At 43.3% G+C, this 20,628-nt stretch overlaps 1 protein-coding gene across 3 annotated transcripts in view; it reads left to right on the forward strand.

The window, feature by feature from the left end:
- Positions 1–2,636: 2,636 nt before the first annotated feature.
- The window catches only part of UGT8 (UDP glycosyltransferase 8), a 72,787-nt gene continuing 54,795 nt past the window's right edge, over positions 2,637–20,628 (forward strand). Inside the window, exon 1 of one of the 3 annotated variants that reach the window (XM_054031137.1) lies at positions 2,637–3,217. The gene's annotated coding sequence lies outside the window, so the exon portion shown is untranslated. Of the gene's footprint in view, positions 3,218–3,569; positions 3,644–20,628 lie in introns of those variants that run through there. The other 2 variants (XM_054031140.1, XM_054031138.1) reach the window with 2 other exon arrangements.

The raw sequence follows: 20,628 nt of genomic DNA on the forward strand, positions 1-20,628 counted from the left end.
CTAGAAAGGGAATGGAAATAGTCCTAATTTGCCTTGACTATTCTTGTTTCCTGGTGTACTGGAAAAGTCTGTTGTTGTTTCATTTGAAGTGCAGTGTTAAGGCAATAATATGGTATCAGTGTTGTCAAACACGCATTTTCTTTTCCTGATACAGGGCTGGTCCTCCACTTCCTCCTCTCTGGTCCTCCACTTCCTCTTTTGTGGTCAACATCTCTGGTTCCTCTGTTTATGGAGAAATATTTATTTTCTGGTACAGCTTTAAGCAATTGGCATGGTAGAATTTATCTACCTTTCTTTTTCCTCTTGTTATGCTAATTTTGTACACAGAGGAACTGTATCAATAACATAGTGTGGACCACTCCATCAGTTAAATAAATTGTATTCTGGTACAGCCTATGTCAGGAGCATAACCTGGTCTCCAATTTCCCAAGCATTCTTTCTATGGCCTTTATCAAAATAGGCTTTTGCCTTCCACTTAGACTTTCCCAATTCAACAGCTACCTGCAAGTGAACCTGATTAAGATGTTTGTTTAATGCTTGCAGATAGGCCTCTAGTTTGACTCCTTCTTGCTGCGTGCCTCTGATATGCCAGAAAAGGTGCTCTGGTATTCGCATAGTTCAGCCAGTCATCACTTCAAAGAATGTATGATCTGTGGAGGCAGCTGGAGTTACCCTGGGTGCCATTAAAATGTTTGGAATCAGGGTATACCAATTGAATCCAGCAGCTTCCTCAGCATTAATTTGATGGTATAATTTGTTCGCTATACCCTCCCCGATGATTTAGATCCTTATGGTTATAAGGGATAGCAAACAGAACAAAGCAGATTACCAAGCAAATAAAACAAAACACGCATACTATGCTTAAGATCTTAATGAGACTGGTTTCAAGAATTAATTTCTCACCCTAAATATTGTTTTAGGCAAGTAGCAGAGTTTCTGTAGCTTAGAGTTCCATTTATTTCTCTTTACAGATTAGACTCCTGTCTTAGTTTCAATTCAGCCCTTGCCTTTCCCACCACTCAGTTCCTTTGTCTCTTTAGATACTTTCAGCAGTCTTTCTTCTTGGGCAGGAAGACCATGGAGAAGAGTCCTGTTTGCCTTACTCCCCAGCCTTAAATAGAATTTACATAAGGCGTGAATCTTTTGTTTCCTAGTCTTGACCTCCCACTCCTTTTAGTGGAAAATTACTAAAAGTCCAAGATGGTGTTTAGTACCAGCTGACAGGACTACCTGACCTAGTAGTGTCGCAGCTATGTCCCAGGATGCCTCTCATGAAGGAGAGAGATTAGTATCTTCAAAGTCTTATTGTTTCTTCCTAATGGCCCATCAAGGCTGATGGCCTGTTGTCTGGTGGGTGTCTCCCAAATACATACACTATTGTAATTGTTACATAGTCAGTATTCCTAATTTTAGATACAGAAATGATACATGTATACAAATTAGATAATCACTTTCAGTAAATTATAACCTTTCTGATGATACCTTACAAGACCCATCTTGCATAAAGTATATCTCAGTTGTGTCATATGCATATCATATATTCCCTTCCCATTAGGATACTTTGCTGTTTCACTTTTATATTGTCTCTTTGAGAAACTGCCAACTATCCCGAACTCCTTTTTCCCTTTGATTTTCTTCCCATGGTACCTTACTCTAACAGTTCTCTTAGTTTTTTAAAGTCCATTATCCTTATTCTGCTGCACTCACTTCTTGCATAAAGTCCCCCATTACTACCAGGTTTTGTGTTTTGGATATTTCTGTTATTTTTTCTGGAAATGTCTCATCCACCTTATTATCCTTATTTTGAAAATATCCACAGCTAAATCAGATGTATAAAAATTGATTCTAATAAACTTTCATGCTTCAGGACATAAGCCACCTACTAACTCAAGGTGCTAGGAAGAAACTTCCTCTACATCCATTATTCCATTATTGTTCACATCTTGCATCTTCTCTGCAGAATCTGATACTAGCCAATATTGAAGATAAGTACTGGATTAGATGTCCTACTGGTCTGATTCAGAATAGTAATTCCTCTGTTCCTATCTACATTCCTAACTTTTAAAAAATCTTACATGTATAACCATCAGTAGTTTGGAATACAATGTAACCAGCACAACAGTGCCATGAAACAACATGGTACAGCAGCCAGTTGGTTCTGTATCCTAGGATTCAGATAATTCTGGTGCACTAGGACTTGGAGTTTTGGGGTTTGGGAGCTGGGGAAGGGAGGATCCAAAAATTGTCCGGCTCCACCAGGATGCAGGTGAAGGAGCCCCGTTTTTTCAGCACTGCTGCACAAGGGTGCATAGGAGGGTCTAGGTTTAAAAAAAAAAACAAAAAACAAACCCTAATTGGTTAGGCTTGTTCATTTAGGAAGTAGAATTTTGGGGACTGGGCTTTATCCCAGAGTAGCAACTGAAAGCCCAGCAGCAATTCTACTCTCCCTTTCAAGTCTTGTTTTCCTTCCAAGTTTCCTCCATGTGGCTGATACCTACCTCCTTTGCTCAGGAGGACTGCTGGGGGAACGGACAGGCTGATTGGAGAGAGGGACAGCGGGTCCCGCCTGCTGGAGGCGGGGATAAGGGGCTGCCCTGTTGAGAGATCTCTGCTGTATTGGGAGTCTGGGCGGTGTATGGAATTGGAAGGCGCTTGATTTGGAGAGCAGATCTCAGAACGGGGGAAGAGGGTAAAACATACTCGATTTGGCTGACAGAACGACCTGGAAGCTGCATCAGCACCTTCCCCCTCCCGGGAGCTGCTCAGTGTGTCAACGTGGAGAGTGTGGACATAGGCTCTAGAGGACATATGTCATTATCAGTCCATGTGCACAGCGTGTGTTAGGGTGTCTGGGGCACAGCGTTGAAGGGAGAGGCGTGAAGGAGGTAGAAGGACCTGTTGAGGAGTTGAGGGGGGCCTGAGTTTGTGTCCCCTTCTCGATCCCCAGATTTCAGAGACAGCAGAGTCCCGCAGGAGACAGAGGAGGGGGCAGCTGGGCTCTGCCTGTCCTGGGGAGCAGCAGCGGGCTTTTGGAAGAATTCCCCATTTGTATCAGACACGGAAGAGGCCTGGGAAGAGTCATACAACCCACCTCCCCGAGCCCGTTGTTATTCCGTGTGACAACAGCGGCCGGTGAAACTTGGGCAGCGGGGAACAACCCCCCGCTGTCTCCCGCCCAGTACAGAGGCAGCGGCCAGCGGAGCAGTCCCGAAGCAAGGTAAGGGGCGGAGAGGCAGGGCTGCAGGAAGACCTGGATTATGCTGGACATCCATTGGGAGAGGAGGGGAGCGGGGTGTCAGCGGGGCACGGTGGGAGTGAGAGTGGGCTGGAGAGGAGCAGAAGGGGGCATAGGGAGAATAGGGAGGTGGTATTGGGACTTGCAGGGAAAGGCTCGGACGGGGTGTGGTGGGACTGAGGGACAGGTGCGAGGAGGGGAAGGGGAAGAACAGGAGAGGTACGTTGAGAATAGGAGAGGGGGTGGGGAGGGCTCACGAGGCTGGTTAGCGGCAGGGGTGGGTGTGTCCGCGCGCGCCTCTTCTGATGCTTCGCTACAGCCCGCACAACTTCGCTCCGGAGTCCCGCCATAGCAATGGGGCAGGAGAGCGGGTTGCCCTTGGCCCTGCAGCAGCGGCCGGTCTCCAAGGTGCAGCGATTTACTGCAGGTTCAGCGCCGGGGATTGGCCCCGAAGCGGGCTGCGGGGGGAGAGGGATAGAGGCAGGAGGCTTTTATCCCTCCTTGTGGACATGCAACCCCCTCAACAATCATATGCTACCGGAGGGGGCGGGAGCACAAAGCCCCTCAGCGGGGGCCATGGACAGGAGAAGAAGGTGACTGGGCTGGGGCCAGTGTCCAAGTGGCCCATTGGTCCCGGCAGGCAGTGGAGAGGGGCAGAGTGGCTCTGGGAGGCGTGAAAATCTGAAACAGGGATTATCCTGCTTCTGGGGGACTTGTCTCAGCAGAATAAGCAGGATGGGGGTAAGAAGGAAATTGAAACGGACTGTATTGGCAGCAGTGGAATCCTCACTGGATAGGGTGCTGCCCTGGGTGTCTGCACTGGACTTGGAAGATGCTGGTGGATGCATCTAAGGGTGACCAGATGTCCTGGTTTTATAGGGACAGTCCTGATTTTTTGGGTCTTTTTCTTATATAGGCTCCTATTACCCCCCACCTCCAGGGCCGGCTTCAGGCACCAGCCAACCAAGCACGTGCTTGGGGTGGCACCTTGCAAGGGGCGGCACCTTGCAAGGGGCAGCCAATCTTGGGGTGGTGGGGGGCGCTTGAGGTTTTGGGTTTTTTTTTGGTTCGGCGGGGTGGCGCTTGAGGTTTTTTGTTGTTGTTGTTTCGGCTGGGCAGCACTCGGGGGGGGTGGGTTTTTGTTTCGGCAGCGTGGCGCGGCGTGGCACTGGGGGGGTGTTTCGGCAGCGCAGCACTCGGGCGGTGTTTCGGCGGGGCAGGGCGGCGCTCGGGGTGTGTGTTTTGGCAGGATGGCACGGTGCTCGGGGGGTGTTTTGGCGGCACGGCGTGGCGCTTGGGGGGGTGTTTTGGTGGCACGGCGCGGTGCTCAGGGGGAGTGTTTCGGCAGCGTGGCGCTGGGGGCGGTGTTTCAGTGGCGTGGTGCACAGCGCTGGGGGCAGTGTTTCGGTGGCGTGGTGTGGCGCTCAGGGGCGTGTTTTGGCGGCACGGTGCGGCGCTCAGGGGCGTTTCGGCGTCGCGGTGCGGGGGGTGTTTTGGTGGCACAGCGCTCGGAGGGGGTGTTTCGGCGTGGCGCTCGGGGAGGGGTGTTACGGCAGGGTGGTGCTCTTTTTTTTTGCTTGGGGCGGCAAAAAAGTTAGAGCCAGCCCTGACACCCCCTGTCCCAATTTTTCACACTTGCTGTCTGGTCACCCTAGATCAGGGGTCGGCAACCTTTCAGAAGTGTTGTGCCGAGTCTTCATTTATTTACTTTACTTTAAGGTTTTGCGTGTCAGTAATACATTTTAACATTTTTAGAAGATCTCTTTCTATAAGTCTATAATATATAACTAAACTATTGTTGTATATAAAGTAAATAAGGTTTTTAAAATGTTTAAGAAGCTTCATTTAAAATTAAATTAAAATGCAAAGCCTCCCGGATCGGTGGCCAGGACCCGGGCAGTGTGAGTGCCACTGAAAATCAGCTCGCGTGCCGCCTTCGGCACACGTGCCATAAGTTGCCTACCCCTACCCTAGATGCATCTGTGTTGGTCTTGAGGAACCATCAACAGTGTTAATACAAAGGCAGATGCCAGCTTGCTCCAGGGTGGCTAGGCCTGGAGAGCTTGGGGAATAAAGCCTGGGCTAGAAGTTACTAAGGGGAAAGAAAGTTTCTAGGTCTGTCCCTGACTATGCCTGTTCTATGGCTGCAGTAGGGGCCTCCCTTTCATCCTAGTCTTACCCACTAAAGAACACTGTGCATTAGATGAGATTGTGCAGTAGGTCTAGGTGTATAGGAGCTTCAGTTTTATATGATAAAATGTCCCTGAATGAGACAATCATGCTTAGTTTGCATTTTAAATTAATGTTTGAAGAGGTGGTTTAGCCAGTCGCTTTGCCAATGAATGCCAAATATTCCAGCTTGATTACATAAAATTAGGCAGCTAAATCCTTATTTGGGGGTCTACCACAAATATTTAAATGCCTGAACAGATTTACATGCCTTTAAGTACTTACAGTTGAACATTTAGCCCTCAGAGAGCATCTCCTACGTGTGCTGCCCTTTCACTGAATGATAAATTCAGTTTAATCAAAATTGCCTTGCTATTTAATAGAGTTCCAAACAATTATTTGGTTCCTACCTGCCCTACAGCTAAGATGATAGTTGAATCTTAGTTTGGGAAGGAAAGGTTTTAATGAGTTTTGGTGTCTTAATTTGTATTAGCCCGGATCTTACTTCAATGAGTGCTTGGCTGTAGACGATGAGTATCCATAATTCTATATAGTGTTAATACATATATTTCACAATGATAATAATCACCAGTGTGTCATTAGCTTTCAGAAAAGACATCACTCTGTATACCCATATAATACGGTAATATTATATATGATCAGTTGATTCAATTGCTTATCACCTGAGGTTCAACTTCCTGTATTTAGAGACTGGTAAACTTTTGAAAGGGATTATTCTGAAAAGTAAAACCCAGACCAAGCTTTTCTTTGCTGCTGGGTGTAACCTTGCTGTCTCTTCCACCCACCTGTTAGCTTGATAGCTTTATTTATCTCTCTGGCATGCCAATATGCCTTCCTTGTCTTTACCTGATGACGAAGCTGGTCCAGACAAGCCACCTATCTCTGCTTCCAGTCCATCCAGATATGTCCCTGATGAAGAGTGCAACATGCCCCCTCATAGCTGGGCATGGTGTAGCAGATCTTTCCTCATCTAGTAGCATATGCTGAGAGCTCCTCCAGCAGTCTCTCTTCTCGTGACTCAGCCAGGTCACTTGAAAGTCTCTCCCCTACTGAGGTATCAGTGTCCCAAACAGACAGCAACCTACATGACTCTAGTCCACTAGTATGATGCCTTCTGCCCCTCTAGGGCTCCTTTTCTGGCAGAGTAGTGGCCCAAGTTTTTTAACGAGTCTCAAAAGTGAAAGTGGAACTACTACAAAAACAACTTCTGTCTCCTTCCTCAGGCTTCAACCTTTAATCTATCCAGGGTCCTCCACTTCTCTATTCTTCTAAAGGCTTAACTTGTTGGAGTCTTGCCTCTACTCTGTCTCTCCCAAGGCTGTTGGTAGGCCTTTTCTCTGGGCTACTCCAGGAGTCTTCTTCACTCCTGCAGAACTATCCTATCAGGGCCCATCCCAAGATGTAAACTCCCTCCTGAAATTCCTCTTCAGTTGAAAGCCTGCCTGGGCTTCTTTCTATGAGGCCCAGGTCCTGGGCCTTTTGTCAGGGCTCTATCCTGGAGCATGTTCCACCCCAGTAGCTTCTTTGTATCCCTCTGGCTTCCCTTTGCTACTACTCTGAGTACAACTAGTGAGTTCTTCCTTCTCTTTGCACCCCCTTCTACTTTGGGCTTCCTCTCTTTACAGGAACTACTCAGCTGCTTCCCCATGGGACTCCTCTTTAATTAGACCTTCCCCACCTTCCAAGTCCAGTCAGGTATATTAATTGACCTCAGGCCCACACTAACCTTTTCACCACCAGTGTAGGGTAAACACCCCAGCACAGTCCCCTTCTGTGCTCCTCATCTCATTCCCATTTTCCTCTTGAATTCACTTCCCATCCACACAAGCTTACCATGCATAGTTCCCACTGTGGACTTGGAGCACTGGGAGGATAGAGGGTTCTGATAAGGCCATTTGGTTACCATGTGATCCCCATTTTCTCTTCTTGCCTCTCATGAATTCACTTACTCTTTTATTCCCTTTTCATTGTTAAAAGGAAAGGGGGAAGCCAGCATGAGGGCACATTCTTCCTGTACCAGAGAAGAAATAGTCAGGAGACTCCCTGATGTGAAACCTCCTCTCTCAGCATGGATAGCTGTTCATCTGACTACAGTTGGGAAGGCATGGAACCCACCCACTTCAGATTCTCCTGCCTGATGAGGCCTCATTTAAATCAGCCATGGGGGAGAGAGAAGGAGCTCTGGAGAAGCACAGTACCCCAACCCTAGAAGAAGAAGAAGAAAGGAAAGATGGGGGCAGAGGGGAGAATCTCTTCCACAGGAATGTTTCCTCCCCCCCGAGTTTGACCCCTAGCAGCTTCCTTTTATTTCCTGTTTGTGTTTAGTTATAGTGGAATGCTCCTTCTGCCATAGTAATGCAGCTGGATTGCTCTGGATCAATTTGTTAGCCTTCCTGTGAAGGCCAGGTGTAGGTGGTTATCCCATTACTATAGCTCTCATAAAATTCTCAGTGACTATATTCTGAAATGCTGTTTGTCACCCTGGAGCAACTTACCCCGCTCAATGAACTTCACCTCATCAACATTGTGATTTTCCTCACACCTCATTCTGCATCTTGTTTATATTGTATTGCTCCTTGCATAGTAAAAAAGTCTAGAATTAGCACCACTCCACAAATGTGTGTTTAGCTGGGGAAGGTCTCTATTTGCATTTACCATGCTCCCTTTTCTGTCCTTCCGGCTCCTACCACACTCCTAGCAACTACATGCATTTTGAACTCTCGTCACCAGTGAATGGTTACAGCATGTGAGCTGCATCCACCTAGCACTCACAACTCTCCTGGTGAAGTAAACCAAAGTAACCATTTACACTAATTAATTTTCCCATTTCTCCAAATTTTGCCTTAACTTACACTTCTGCAGTTTCATTCAAAGCACTGGTGTTCCGTGGGTGTAACAAAGCAGAATTTGGTCCAAAATTGGTGAAGAAAGAGGCATAAAACTTTAGAATGCTCTATTAAAACTCCTCCAAATCCATCCTATGAAATGTTAGTGAATGTAAAGAGAGCGGCAAACAAAATATTCATCTTGGGTGCCTAAATTAGACAACTAAGTTCATATTTAGGTACATAAACAAGTGATTTTGAAAAGTGCTGAGTGCCTACAGCTGTCACGGGCTTCAAACATTTCTTTACAGATGTAGGTATCTAACCTGAAGCACCCAAGTCTGAAAATTTTGGTCAGGAGTTCTATAAGAACACCATTAAACTAATGGACTATTAGAATTGCAAGTATCTTTTCAAAAACCTACTCTACACATTAAGATAAAAACAAATAGAATGCTAAGAATATTCTGCATATAGTACATAGGAGTTTCTAAGAAGCCCTGAGTTTCTAAAAAGGGCAACATATATTTGTTTTATTTATTTTAATAGTTATAGTAAATGTTTTAACATGCTGGAAGGCAGAGAGAATGTGTTGTGACTAATCCTGCTGTGTTTGAGGTGTGAGCTAGGGTTCCAAGCAGCTTGGCATCATCATGACTTAAGTGGTTTTGAGAACATGAAGCTGTGGAAACTTTAAGCATCTAAGGAATCTAGGTGCTATAAGGTTAGGGGGCAGCTGAGCAGGGTTTTAAGAGTAAATATCTCCACTTTAAACCATTGTTGGTCATGTGTATTATTTACATTATGCAGGTATTCTAGGTATTTTTCAAACACATAGGAATACACAGACCTTGTTCCAGAGAATACAATCTAAAAAAACAAGCATAGGGCTGGGTGCACCACATATGCAAAGTGATGGTGACAGTTTGTCCCCAGCAGCCTCCTGCCCTACCAGCTGCAAACTCAGTTATTCTCCTCTTTATATTGGCTCTCTATCCTTGATACAAAAACTTTGTTTTTAAACTAAGCACGCTACATTCACCTCCCCTACATCTTCCCTCAAAAATTAACCTCCCCGCATCTTCCCAGTAATCCAGCCTCAGCTCCAGTATCCTTACATGCATCCCTCCCAACATTCCACCTTGATCTTCATTCACTGCTGACATCAGAGATTGGCAGGAAGTGTACTGGGGATGTGAAAACATGCTGCTACATCTCCATCAACAATTGGAGTCTCTCTCTTCTGATGTGCAAGCTGTATTTCAGAGGGGTACTGTTGGGGCTCCTACTCTATATGTCATTCTGCTGTGGGAGCTGAGTCTCCTGGACCAAGTGTCCATGGGGTTACAGTTGCTTAGTATAGAGTGGGTGAGCAGTAATTAGTAATATTACTGTGGCACCCAGTAATTGTCTACTATGAACATGAGCTCAATACTGAAATTTGCAAGACAAGGACCCAGGTTCAAAATGACATTTTAACGACAAAAGTCTTCCATTTTTTGAAAAAATATGCTTCTATGCTGAGTAGATTTTTCCAGAATCCAATCATCTTTTCAGAAAATAAATATTTCAAAATTCACAGTCTTAGTCAGCACTGCATCGGTCTCTAAAGTCTGCTCTCTTGTCATGACGACCTACTCAAGCTTGAAATTTCTATATTGCTGTTTATTATAATTAACATGAATGTGCAAACCATAACATATTATATATTTCATATAACAAGTACTAACTTTTAGGTACTTCATGTCCATTAGTTTTCATATTTAAAACAATAAGGTTTTTTTATATATGAAGGCTTAGATGAAAACTAATGGACATGGTGTACCTTACAAGTTAGTACTTGTTATATGAAATCTATAATACACTGAGAAGCAATATTTATAGAGGCAGGAAAGCGGGTTTATTCTGAGAAAGGGACAGTTTCAAATCCAAGCTCTGATAATCAGAAGTAAAACTGATGGGAATCTTTTACTTTTACTCTGTCACAGGAAAGTGAGAAGGAGTAAGGTAGTAAACTAGTTCTGTTGATTTTTATCCTTCATGCTAAGAAAAGTACCTTTAAGTGTATAAATTCTAAAATAAAGTCAAATCAAGGATGACCAAGCTATAAGAGATATCATTTTGAAATATCCTACACGATCAGTGATTTAAGGGTTGTGTGAACCAATGCCCTTCAAAAATGGTCTTCTGGAAAAAAGTAACCTACACAAATCTTAAGAAATAAAGTTACTTTAATTTATCTGAATTGAACAAGCTTGCCAACAAGCATAATTAAAACATGTATTTTAATAAAATTTTATTTCCACTACAGTATTTTACATACTGGATATATCTTACTTTGCAATTTTAATCATGTGATTTATTAATGTTTGGTCACTTGTTGTAGAATGAAGCAGAACATAAGAATTCTTTATGGCCCTTTTAATGCTTCTAGATGCTTGGCTGTCATATGATGGCGTGAAATGGGGATAGCTTGTACCATGCTGGAGCTAGCTATACTAGAAACAAGATACCAGGGCATCACTTCTCCCCCTAAATGGTTTATTTTAAAATTAAACTCCAGTCTGAGTAAAATAAAATTATTATTAGTTTTTACCAAACCATTGCTGTTTCAAACTCTGACATTGATCCTTTCGGATAAATTCTGCACTATGACCCGTAGAATCCTACTGAAGTATCCAAGAGCACATAGCCTGCATTCTTCTCAGCCCTCTCAAAGACATAAACAAGCCTTTTAAAATACATCTATTGTTCATCATATTGCACTGTAACTTCTCTCCTCTGCCACTTCCCACAGAGTAGTGCTGCCATGGGAAGACCTATAATTGATGGAAATGTTTTAAATAAACTGCATCTTTTGATACTTAAGAAAAAGTTCCTAATTTTATACTGTCATATGCTAGTCTACAGGCTTCATGTTTCCTCCCTCCCACCAGAGGGAGACAAAACACTGCGGCTTTAATACGGTATCATCTTCATTACATATGCCACTTTGGTTGTCAGCCTCCGCCAGATGAAGATCCGTTTAATGCCTGTAATCCCTGGGAGTTTAGGTAGGCCTTGTACCCTCTAAGGCTCTTGGATTTCCCTATGCTCCCCTTGTGCTTACAGCACAGGCTGTTGGTTCTTTACTTCCCTCTGTGTTTCTGCCTGTATGGGCCAGGAGTGACTGGGATTGAGCTGCTTCTGTGTACTCCGCCCCACACACACTCTCAGGAGTGGCTCAGAGATCTTTGGTTAGAAGTCTCTTCTACCTCCCACTGTTTCCGGATACGTACTGAGTGTAATACACACTCTCTCTCTGCAGGTAAAAGGCTTTCCTCTCGTCCCCCTCATTTACTCTCATTCCACCACTTTACCCTGGTGTCTGATAAGCAAATGGTGGTTAATGGTGGCTGACTTGTGTGCTCTGTTCGGTTATTAAATTATATTGGTTGTATTTTTGGTAGAAGTGAAGTATAGGAGTGGGAGCAGGGCCACTGTTCTCAAGTGTTTCTTATTAAACACTGATATTGCTGTAGATTATGTGCCTATCCCTATTTTATATCTTTTCCCCCCCTTGTGTTTGATAAGACAAGATTATAGCTCATGGTTACTTTTGTGCAAGATGGCTGAGCAATTTTGAGAAATGTTGCCTGTAGCTTTGTCAAGAAGCTTCCTCAGAAGGGGAATGGGCACTTCCAAGATATAACATAGGAATGTGTAAAAACCAACAGAGAGTCCTGTGGCACCTTTAAGACTAACAGCTGTATTGGAGCATAAGCTTTCGTGGGTGAATGCCCACTTTGTTGGATGCACGTAATAGAAATTTCCAGGGGCAGGTATAAATATGCTGGCAAGAATCAGTCTGGAGATAATGAGGTTAGTTCAATCAGGGAGGGTGAGGTCCTCTGCTAACAATTGAAGTGTGAACACCAAGGGAGGAGAAACTGCTTCTGTAGTTGGCTAGCCATTCACAGTCTTTGTTTAATCCTGATCTGATGGTGTCAAATTTGCAAATGAACTGAAGCTCAGCAGTTTCTCTTTGGAGTCTGGTCCTGAAGTTTTTTTGCTGTAAGATGGCTATCTTTACATCTGCTATTGTGTGGCCAGGGATATTGAAGTGTTCGCCTACAGGTTTTTATATATTGCCATTCCTGATAGCTGACTTGTGTCCATTTATCCTTTTATGTAGAGACTGTCCAGTTTGGCCAATGTACATAGCAGAGGGGCATTGCTGGCACATGATGGCATATATAACATTGGTGGACGTGCAGGTGAATGAACCAGTGATGTTGTAGCTGATCTGGTTAGGTCCTGTGATGGTGTTGTTGGTGTAGATATGTGGGCAGAGTTGGCATCGAGGTTTGTTGCATGGATTGGTTCCTGAGTTAGAGTTGTTATGGTGCGGTGTGTGGTTGTTGGTGAGAATATGCTTAAGGTTGGCAGGTTGTCTGTGGGCGAGGACTGGCCTGCCTCCCAAGGTCTGTGAAAGAGAGGGATCATTGTCCAGGATGGGTTGTAGATCACTGATGATGCGTTGGAGAGGTTTAAGCTGAGGACTGTAGGCGATGGCCAGTGGAGTTCTGTTGATTTCTTTCTTGGGCTTGTCTTGTAGCAGGAGGCTTCTGGGTACACGTCTGGCTCTGTTGATTTGTTTCCTTATTTCCCTGTGCGGGTCTCGTAGTTTTGAGAATGGTTGGTGAAGATCTTGTAGGTGTTGGTCTCTGTCTGAGGGGTTGGAGCAGATGCAGTTGTACCTCAGTGCTTGGCTGTAGACGATGGATCGTGTGGTGTGTCCAGTGTGGAAGCTGGAGGCATGAAGGTAGGCATAGCGGTCGGTGGGTTTTCGGTATAGGGTGGTGTTAATGTGGCCGTCACTTATTTGTACTGTGGTGTCTAGGAAATGGACCTCCCGTGTAGATTGGTCCAGGCTGAGGTTGATGGTGGGGTGGAAGCTGTTGAAATCGTGGTGGAATTCTTCCAGAGTCTCCTTCCCATGGGTCCAGATGATGAAGATGTCGTCAATGTAGCATAGGTAGAGGAGGGGCGTGAGTGGACAAGAGCTGAGGAAGCGTTGTTCCAGGTCAGCCATAAAAATGTTGGCATATTGTGGGGCCATGCGGGTGCCCATGGTGGTGCCACTGGTCTGGAGGTATATATTGTCACCAAATTTGAAATAGTTGTGCGTGAGGATAAAGTCACAGAGCTCAGCAACAAGTTGTGCTGTGTCATCATCAGGGATACTGTTCCTGACAGCTTGTATTCCATCTGTGTGTGGGATGTTTGTGTAGAGAGCCTCCACATTCATGGTGGCTAGGATGGTGTTTTCTGGGAGACCACCAATGCATTGGAGTTTTCTCAGGAAATCAGTGGTGTCACAGAGATAGCTGGGAGTGCTGGTGGCATAGGGTCTGAACAGAGAGTCTACATATCAGGATAGTCCTTCAGTGAGAGTGCCAATTCCAGAGATGATGGGGCGTCCAGGATTTCCAGGTTTGTGGATCTTGGGTAGTAGATAGAATAACCCCGGTCGGGGCTCCAAGGGTATGTTGAATTGTTCCTGTGTTAGTGTAGGGAGTGTCCTGAGTAGATGGTGCAGTTTCTTAGTATATTCCTCAGTGGGATCTGAGGAAAGTGGCCTGTAGACTTTGGTATTGGAGAGTTGTCTGGTAGCCTCTGTCTGGTAGTCAGACCTGTTCATGATGACAACAGCACCTCCTTTATCAGCCTCTTTGATTATAATGTCAGGGTTGTTTCTGAGGCTGTGGATGGCATTGCGTTCTGCACGACTTAGGTTATGAGGCAGGCAATGTTGTTTTTCCACAATTTCTGCCTGTGCACGTTGGCGGAAGCATTCTATGTATAGGTCCAGACTGTCATTTCGACCCTCAGGAGGAGTCCATGTGGAGTTCTTCTTCCTGCGTTGTTGGTGGGAGGGTATCTGTATATCAGTGCACTGTTCAGTGTTATCTTGAAAGTATTCTTTGAGTCGCAGGCGGCAAAAGTAGGCTTCCAGATCACCACAGAACTGTATCATGTTCGTGGAGGTGCTGGGGCAAAAAGAGAGTCCCCGAGATAGGACAAACTCTTCTGCTGGGTTGAGTGCGTAGCTGGATAAATTGACGATATTGCTGAGTGAGTTAGGGGTATCACTGTTGTGGCCCCATGTGGCAGGTAGGAGTTTAGACAGCTTACGGTCCTTTTTCCTTTGTAGAGAGGAGAAGTGTGTAGTGTAGATCTCCTGTCTTATTTTAGTGAAGTCCATATGCGTGGAGGGTTGGTTATTAATGTAAGTCTCCAGGTTGGAGAGCTCTTTTTTGATGTTTTCCTGTTTGCTGTATAGGATGCTGATCAGGTGGTTCCTCAGTTTCTTTGATAGTGTATGGCATAATCTCTGACTGTGGTCTGTACAGTATGTAGATAGCAATGGATTTTTCACCTTCAGTCCATTTGGTATGATGTCCATCTGTTTACATTTAGAAAGGAAGATGATATCTGTCTCTATTTGTGCAAGTTTCTTCATGAGGTTGATAGATTTCCATTCCATACGGCTAAATGCAGTGCCTTGCATGGTGTCAAGTATCAGAGGGGTAGCCATGTTAGTCTGGATCTGTAAAAAGCAACAGAGAGTCCTGGGCACCTTTCAGACTAACAGATGTATTCGCTATATTCCCATTCTCTACATGTTTTTTATGACTACACGGTACATTGAAGTAAGAATTGTTTAGTTTGGCTGCAAACATTCTCACATTTTATATGGTGAAGACTCCAATAAATATGTATGTTACAACCCCTTAATCAAGATTTCCTATCTCTGTTATTCAACTATATAGCAAAACTTAACAGAAGTCTCTCCCTTCTCTGTGACACCACATCTGCACACTGTTGGAGTGATTACAGTTGAATTCTTCAGTTATTTTGAACCATTCTGAATAATTTTTTTGGCAGGCTCTGTTTGAGAATGCAGCTTTCCTGTCAATATTGTACACCTTTGCTTGAATCTCTATTTTGACCCAACTCTTTTAGACTGTACCTAGATAATTAATGGTTGTACAGTCTTTAAATTTAGTAAAAGAAAGTGAAAGTTAAACTGGAGATAAGTTGTATTTGTTTGGTAGAAGCGAAGCTTCAGAAGAAAAATATTTTGCATGAAGGTGAATGTGTTTTAGCATTATTAAGATAGCGGACACCTGATATTATAATAAACTCATTAGCCCTGAAGCTGTAATCCTCAGTTTCATAAATCATCCATTGACTTGATTATTAGTTTTACCCTATGTGAACAGATCCATTGAAACTTTAGTAAAACACACCTTTAATCTTTTTGATAGCCCACTTAGGCTGTTCCAACACTGTCTTCAGTCCCTGTAATTCTAGAGCGTGAAGTCTCATTTTAGGCATCTGTTTTGGAGAGTCACTGGTATAATGCTAGCAGAAATTATGTATCTCAATTATTATTAAACATTTATATATTAGGACTGTATCATGCTTTAGAAAATTTTGATTCTAAAGAATTTTTAAGGACTTTTCTTAAAACAATGTTTTAGATGATACCAGCACTTTTGGATGCAATTATCCAAGAGAGTTGCATGTTAGAAGTAAGTCTGACAGTTTTGGAAGAGAAAGATAAGTTTGTCCCTTTAAGAAGAGTAATTTCACCACTGGCATGTCCCATCATGGCTGGACATCGTATAACAGGCTCTCCTTGACTACAGCACCCAGTTGCAGCTGCTCTAGTCCTTCAGTGATCTGCCTCATCTCATGACTTGTCCCTCCAGCCAATCCACTTTTTACCCATTGCAGGGTAATAGAGTCCATTGCCCTTGCATCTGGTATTCAGCCACAGCTCTGTGCCCCAACGTCTTTACACTCATGGATCTCAGGGTTTTCTAGTGTCCTTATCCCTCTGTGTGTGTGGGGGGGGGGAGGGGGGGAGAAGGGGAGGGGTGTTTCACGCCACCTTCTCACAAGGCTGATAGAGAAACCTAGGCCTTCCCACTATACTGCATCCCAGCCTAAGGACCCTTTGATAGGCAGGTAAAGTCTGTCTACTCAGACCTGCTCCCTGTCACTTATACCTGTTACCAGGCATCCCCCACAGCCTCTCTTCATTCACCCCTCTGTCAGGGGTGAGTCTCGTGTCTCTCCCTTAGAATCCCTCAGCAAATCTCAAACCCAAAATACAAACAAACTAACTCTGCCCTCCTTGAGGTTGACCTTTCATCTCTGTTAAGCATCCCCTGTTCTGTTCCAGGTCTCTGTCTCTTTAGAAGTCCAGATTCTTCCCTTTTATCTAGGCTCCTATTCTCAAAGGACTACAGAGTTTCTTCCTATTGTCCATCTAGTCTGGGCATTGTCTCTTTATTCTAACCACACACCTCCTTACCCAGCTGGGGCTCCTCTTTATTTGTCCCTGGCCCACGTCCCAGGTGCAATCAGGTGCCTTAATTGACTCTTCAGTTCCAGTTAACCTTTTCATTACTTATGAATGCTACATACTCCATTATAACCCCTTTTAAGTAAGGTGCATTTAATACTGATTCTTCTTCATTATTTTCTTCTTCAATGTAAAAGTTTGTTTAATCTACCTCTAAATTTGTATTAGATGAAGTCAGGTAAAATTGGGTATATAAACAGCTGTCTACCCCCAAAAACTGCTATAAGTTGTCCTGCAAGCATCTCAAATCCTTATACAAAATCAGCGGACTCCCTTGGCAGTCAGAACAAACCACTTGGTGCTTTGACTGAAGCCATCAGATCTGTTCTCCACTTCCCACCCAGCAGATGTAATATTTTTTATATCATACTCTCAAACCCAATATGCTTCTTCAATGGATAGATTGGGGGTGCAGCTGTTATTATTAAAAATGAGATGAATAAAGAGTAAATACAATATTCTGTCTTCAGCTGTACGTGCAGGACTCCTATTGACTTCTTAAAAGGCTCATTCAGTGACTTGAATAGGTGCTCATAGCTGCAGCCAAGGCCAAAGTTTGTACCTATTCATTTTCATACCTAAAAAATTACAAGACAGAATAATACACTGTTTCAGTGATCCCTAACAAGATATGACATGAAAACCTTAATATAAATCCAGATGTCTGCTGTAGTTGGTGTAGGATCTTTCTCCCCCACACTGGACAATGTATTATTTCTACACTCCAAGGTTTTGTGGGTCTGTAGACCTTTGGTATCATCATCCCTGTTAGAACTCCACTGGCTGCAGTAGAATGACACCAGGCATGAGAGTGGCCCATTTTCTTTACACTTCTGTAGCAAGTTTGTTTCTTACCCCAAACTGCAGATTCATAACTTTCTCTTTAAAGCCCACTCTCAGTGGTTCTGACTGAATTTAGTGCTCACAAAAAATACTGGAGTGACTAAAGTGATTTACCTATAGAAAATGTAGAACACAGCCATCATTACAGGCATAGGTTCCAAACTTGCAGATGGTAGCTTGCAAGTGCAGCAGTCCAGCTGCACTTATTCAGTTGCAGTATCTTGCCTTCCCTCATATCTGACCTGGTGGGACCACCTTTAATGGCGAGACAGTAGGTCAGCCTCCCTGTTCATTCAGTCATTTTCCTTTCTTCTAAGACTGGTGATATATGGTCTAATTAATGCTAATTTGGTGGCTTGGTGGCATTGTCTTGTAACACTCCCAATATGAATGCTGCATGACTAACATTAAAACTAACCCTCTCCCTCAAACATACTTTACAATTCTTTGATTTTTTTTCAAAGGTATTTTGTTTGGAATAAAAATGGAAAGTAAGTCCTTTCCTTCTTTTCTGTTCATTCCCCTCTTTTTGATGTCCTCTGCATGATGTACATGGCTTGTAACCTTCTGAAGTATCAGCTGCTTTCTGTTTGACTACTGCAGCTAACCTTGGGCTTGGAATGCAGGCATATGATTTCTTTAAGTGCCTCTATAAAGCCATTCTATCAGTAAAATAGCAGAGAATTCAGGGTGTGTCAGAATCATTATCGAATAAAATTTACACCACACAAACTCTTCAGACCAACTTCAAACCAGGATATAAGTGGGTGCACCTCTGCTGAAGTCAGTGGAATTCGACCAAATCTAAACTTGGCCCCTCACCCACAATTCTAAGGTATTTGAGGTATGATAAAATGACTGGCATCCTGCCCTTACTTCAGTTCAGCAGTTTTAACTGTAGTAATGACCTTCATTAATGACCTTCACTTTGTTTCTGATGTTTAAAAATATGAAAAGAAAACGCATTTTTAAAACATGTACGCCCATAAAGGCCTGACCTGTATTTCCTCAATAAAGTGGTGCTTAATGAGAGTTTAGCCTAATTTGCCTTATTCAGCCAAAATTCCTGTCGACATCTGTGGGAGTTTGACCAGAGTAGAGAGAATGCAGAAGTGGGCCTTTGACAAAACTTGTGACATTGAAATCCACTTCGGATTTTTTAAAAATTTCTTGTTCTACTGTTCTGTTTAAAACTGATTTCTGTGTTCATCTGCCTGTCTCTCTCATTTTTGAATTCATTCATAGGTTTTATCTCAGTTTTGTTTTCATTTCTTTTTCCATGAGTCTTTTTCAAATTTAAACTCTAGCAGTATAAATATTATTATTAGTAGTAGTCATAATAACAAGAATAATACTGAGCTCTTATATAGAACTTTTCATCAGTAGATCTCACAGTGCTTTACAAAAAAGGTCAGTAGCATTCTCATCAACATTATTAGCAACTTTCAGTCCCTAGCTGAACATTTTACCTATGATCTGTTTTATAGTGTGATAAATATGCTCTAGTATATAGTACTTCCCTAAGCAGCATTGGTCATAGAAAGTGGGTCTGCCAGTAGTGATGACATTGTACTGCTTACAGTTTTGTTTTTTGTAGCATGAAGGGTGACCTCTGATGGCAGCACTAACAGATACATTTACAGACGTTGATTTACAATCTTGTAATTATATGTATATATGTGGTTGAGAAAAACATAAGTCTAATAAACACATTAATGATTAACCCAGTTGCCAATCAATACTATTTTTCCCTTCCAATCTGCTCCAAATGGGAGAATATAATTTGATTGCATTCCAGTTTAATATTTTAAATAAAAAGCCCCAAAAGATTTTAACAGCTCCACAAACACAATTTATATTCCTTGCTCTGAAGTTTTGATTTTATTTAGGAGATTATAGGATAATGAGAAAAAACAACATTGCAGATGGGTGGAAAGATTCAAATACTGTAGTTAAATCTCTCAGTGCTTTTCCAAAGCAGTGCCTGTAATTTGCAACCTATCTAAATCTCCATTTTTTCTGTTCTGTAACTGAATAGTATCTTGTGATACATGTCTGCTAGCTTTGAGAAGAGTGTAAGAAATTCATTGTTAATCAAGATTTGAATTCAGATCTCTAGAGGTGAAAATCTAGTTTATTAATCTGCTGCTTTTCTGAGCTCCTTTATATGCTCTGGTATTTAAAAATATTAATAATAAAAAAATATATATGGAGATATATTTATCTCATAGAGCTGGAATGGACCCTGAAAGGTCATTGAGTCCAGCCCCTGCCTTCACTAGCAGGACCAAGTATTGATTTTGTCCCAGATCCCTAAGTGGCTCCTTCAAGGATTGAACTCATGAGCCTGAATTTAAGAGGCTAATGCTGAAACCACTAAGCTACCCCGCTTTGTTGAGTTGTAACAAGTAACTCAAAATCTCTTTGTAGGGTGATGAGAGATCTATGGCTAGAAAGATCTCTCCTTTGCTGACATTGTATCCCTACTGCTTAATATGAAGGGCACCTTTTTATCCATGGTTTCACTCCTTGCTGGCTAGATTTAAAAAATAAACAAAAAAATTAGTGTGTTTGAAGAGTGAATATGAGTGGATAGAATGTAGTGGCATTAATATTAACAATGCTTTCCCTGGTTTGCCTGCTGGTAAAAATTACAAGCAGGCCACTTTTAGTTCATGAAAGACACTTCTTTTTTTGCCCTATTGACTTCTCTGGGGGGTTTACCCAGAAGTGCAAGAACAGGATCTAAGGCCCATATTTTGCAAGATGCTCTACGGAGCTGGACCTCTGTGATTATATCAAGCCTGACTGATTTCAGTAGGGCTCTACACAAGTGAAAGTGGCTGTGTGGATCAAGCTGTAAGTCTGGAGGTTGAGTTTGATTTCAAATAGGGTTACCATATTTTAGTTTTAAAAAAGGAGGACACTCCACGGGGCCCTGGCCCTGCCCCAACTCCGTCCCTTCCCCGCCCCCAGTCCCGCCCCAACTCTGCCCCCTCCCCTGAACGCTCCGCCCCCTGCTCCTCTCCCTCCCCTGCTTCCCGCGAATCAAATGTTCACGGGAAGCCTGAAACAGGGAGGCAGCAAGTAAGCTGGGGCTGGGTGCGGTGCGGCGC

Source organism: Malaclemys terrapin, chromosome 5 (genome assembly GCF_027887155.1).
Source record: "Malaclemys terrapin pileata isolate rMalTer1 chromosome 5, rMalTer1.hap1, whole genome shotgun sequence".
Lineage (NCBI taxonomy): Eukaryota > Metazoa > Chordata > Testudines > Emydidae > Malaclemys > Malaclemys terrapin.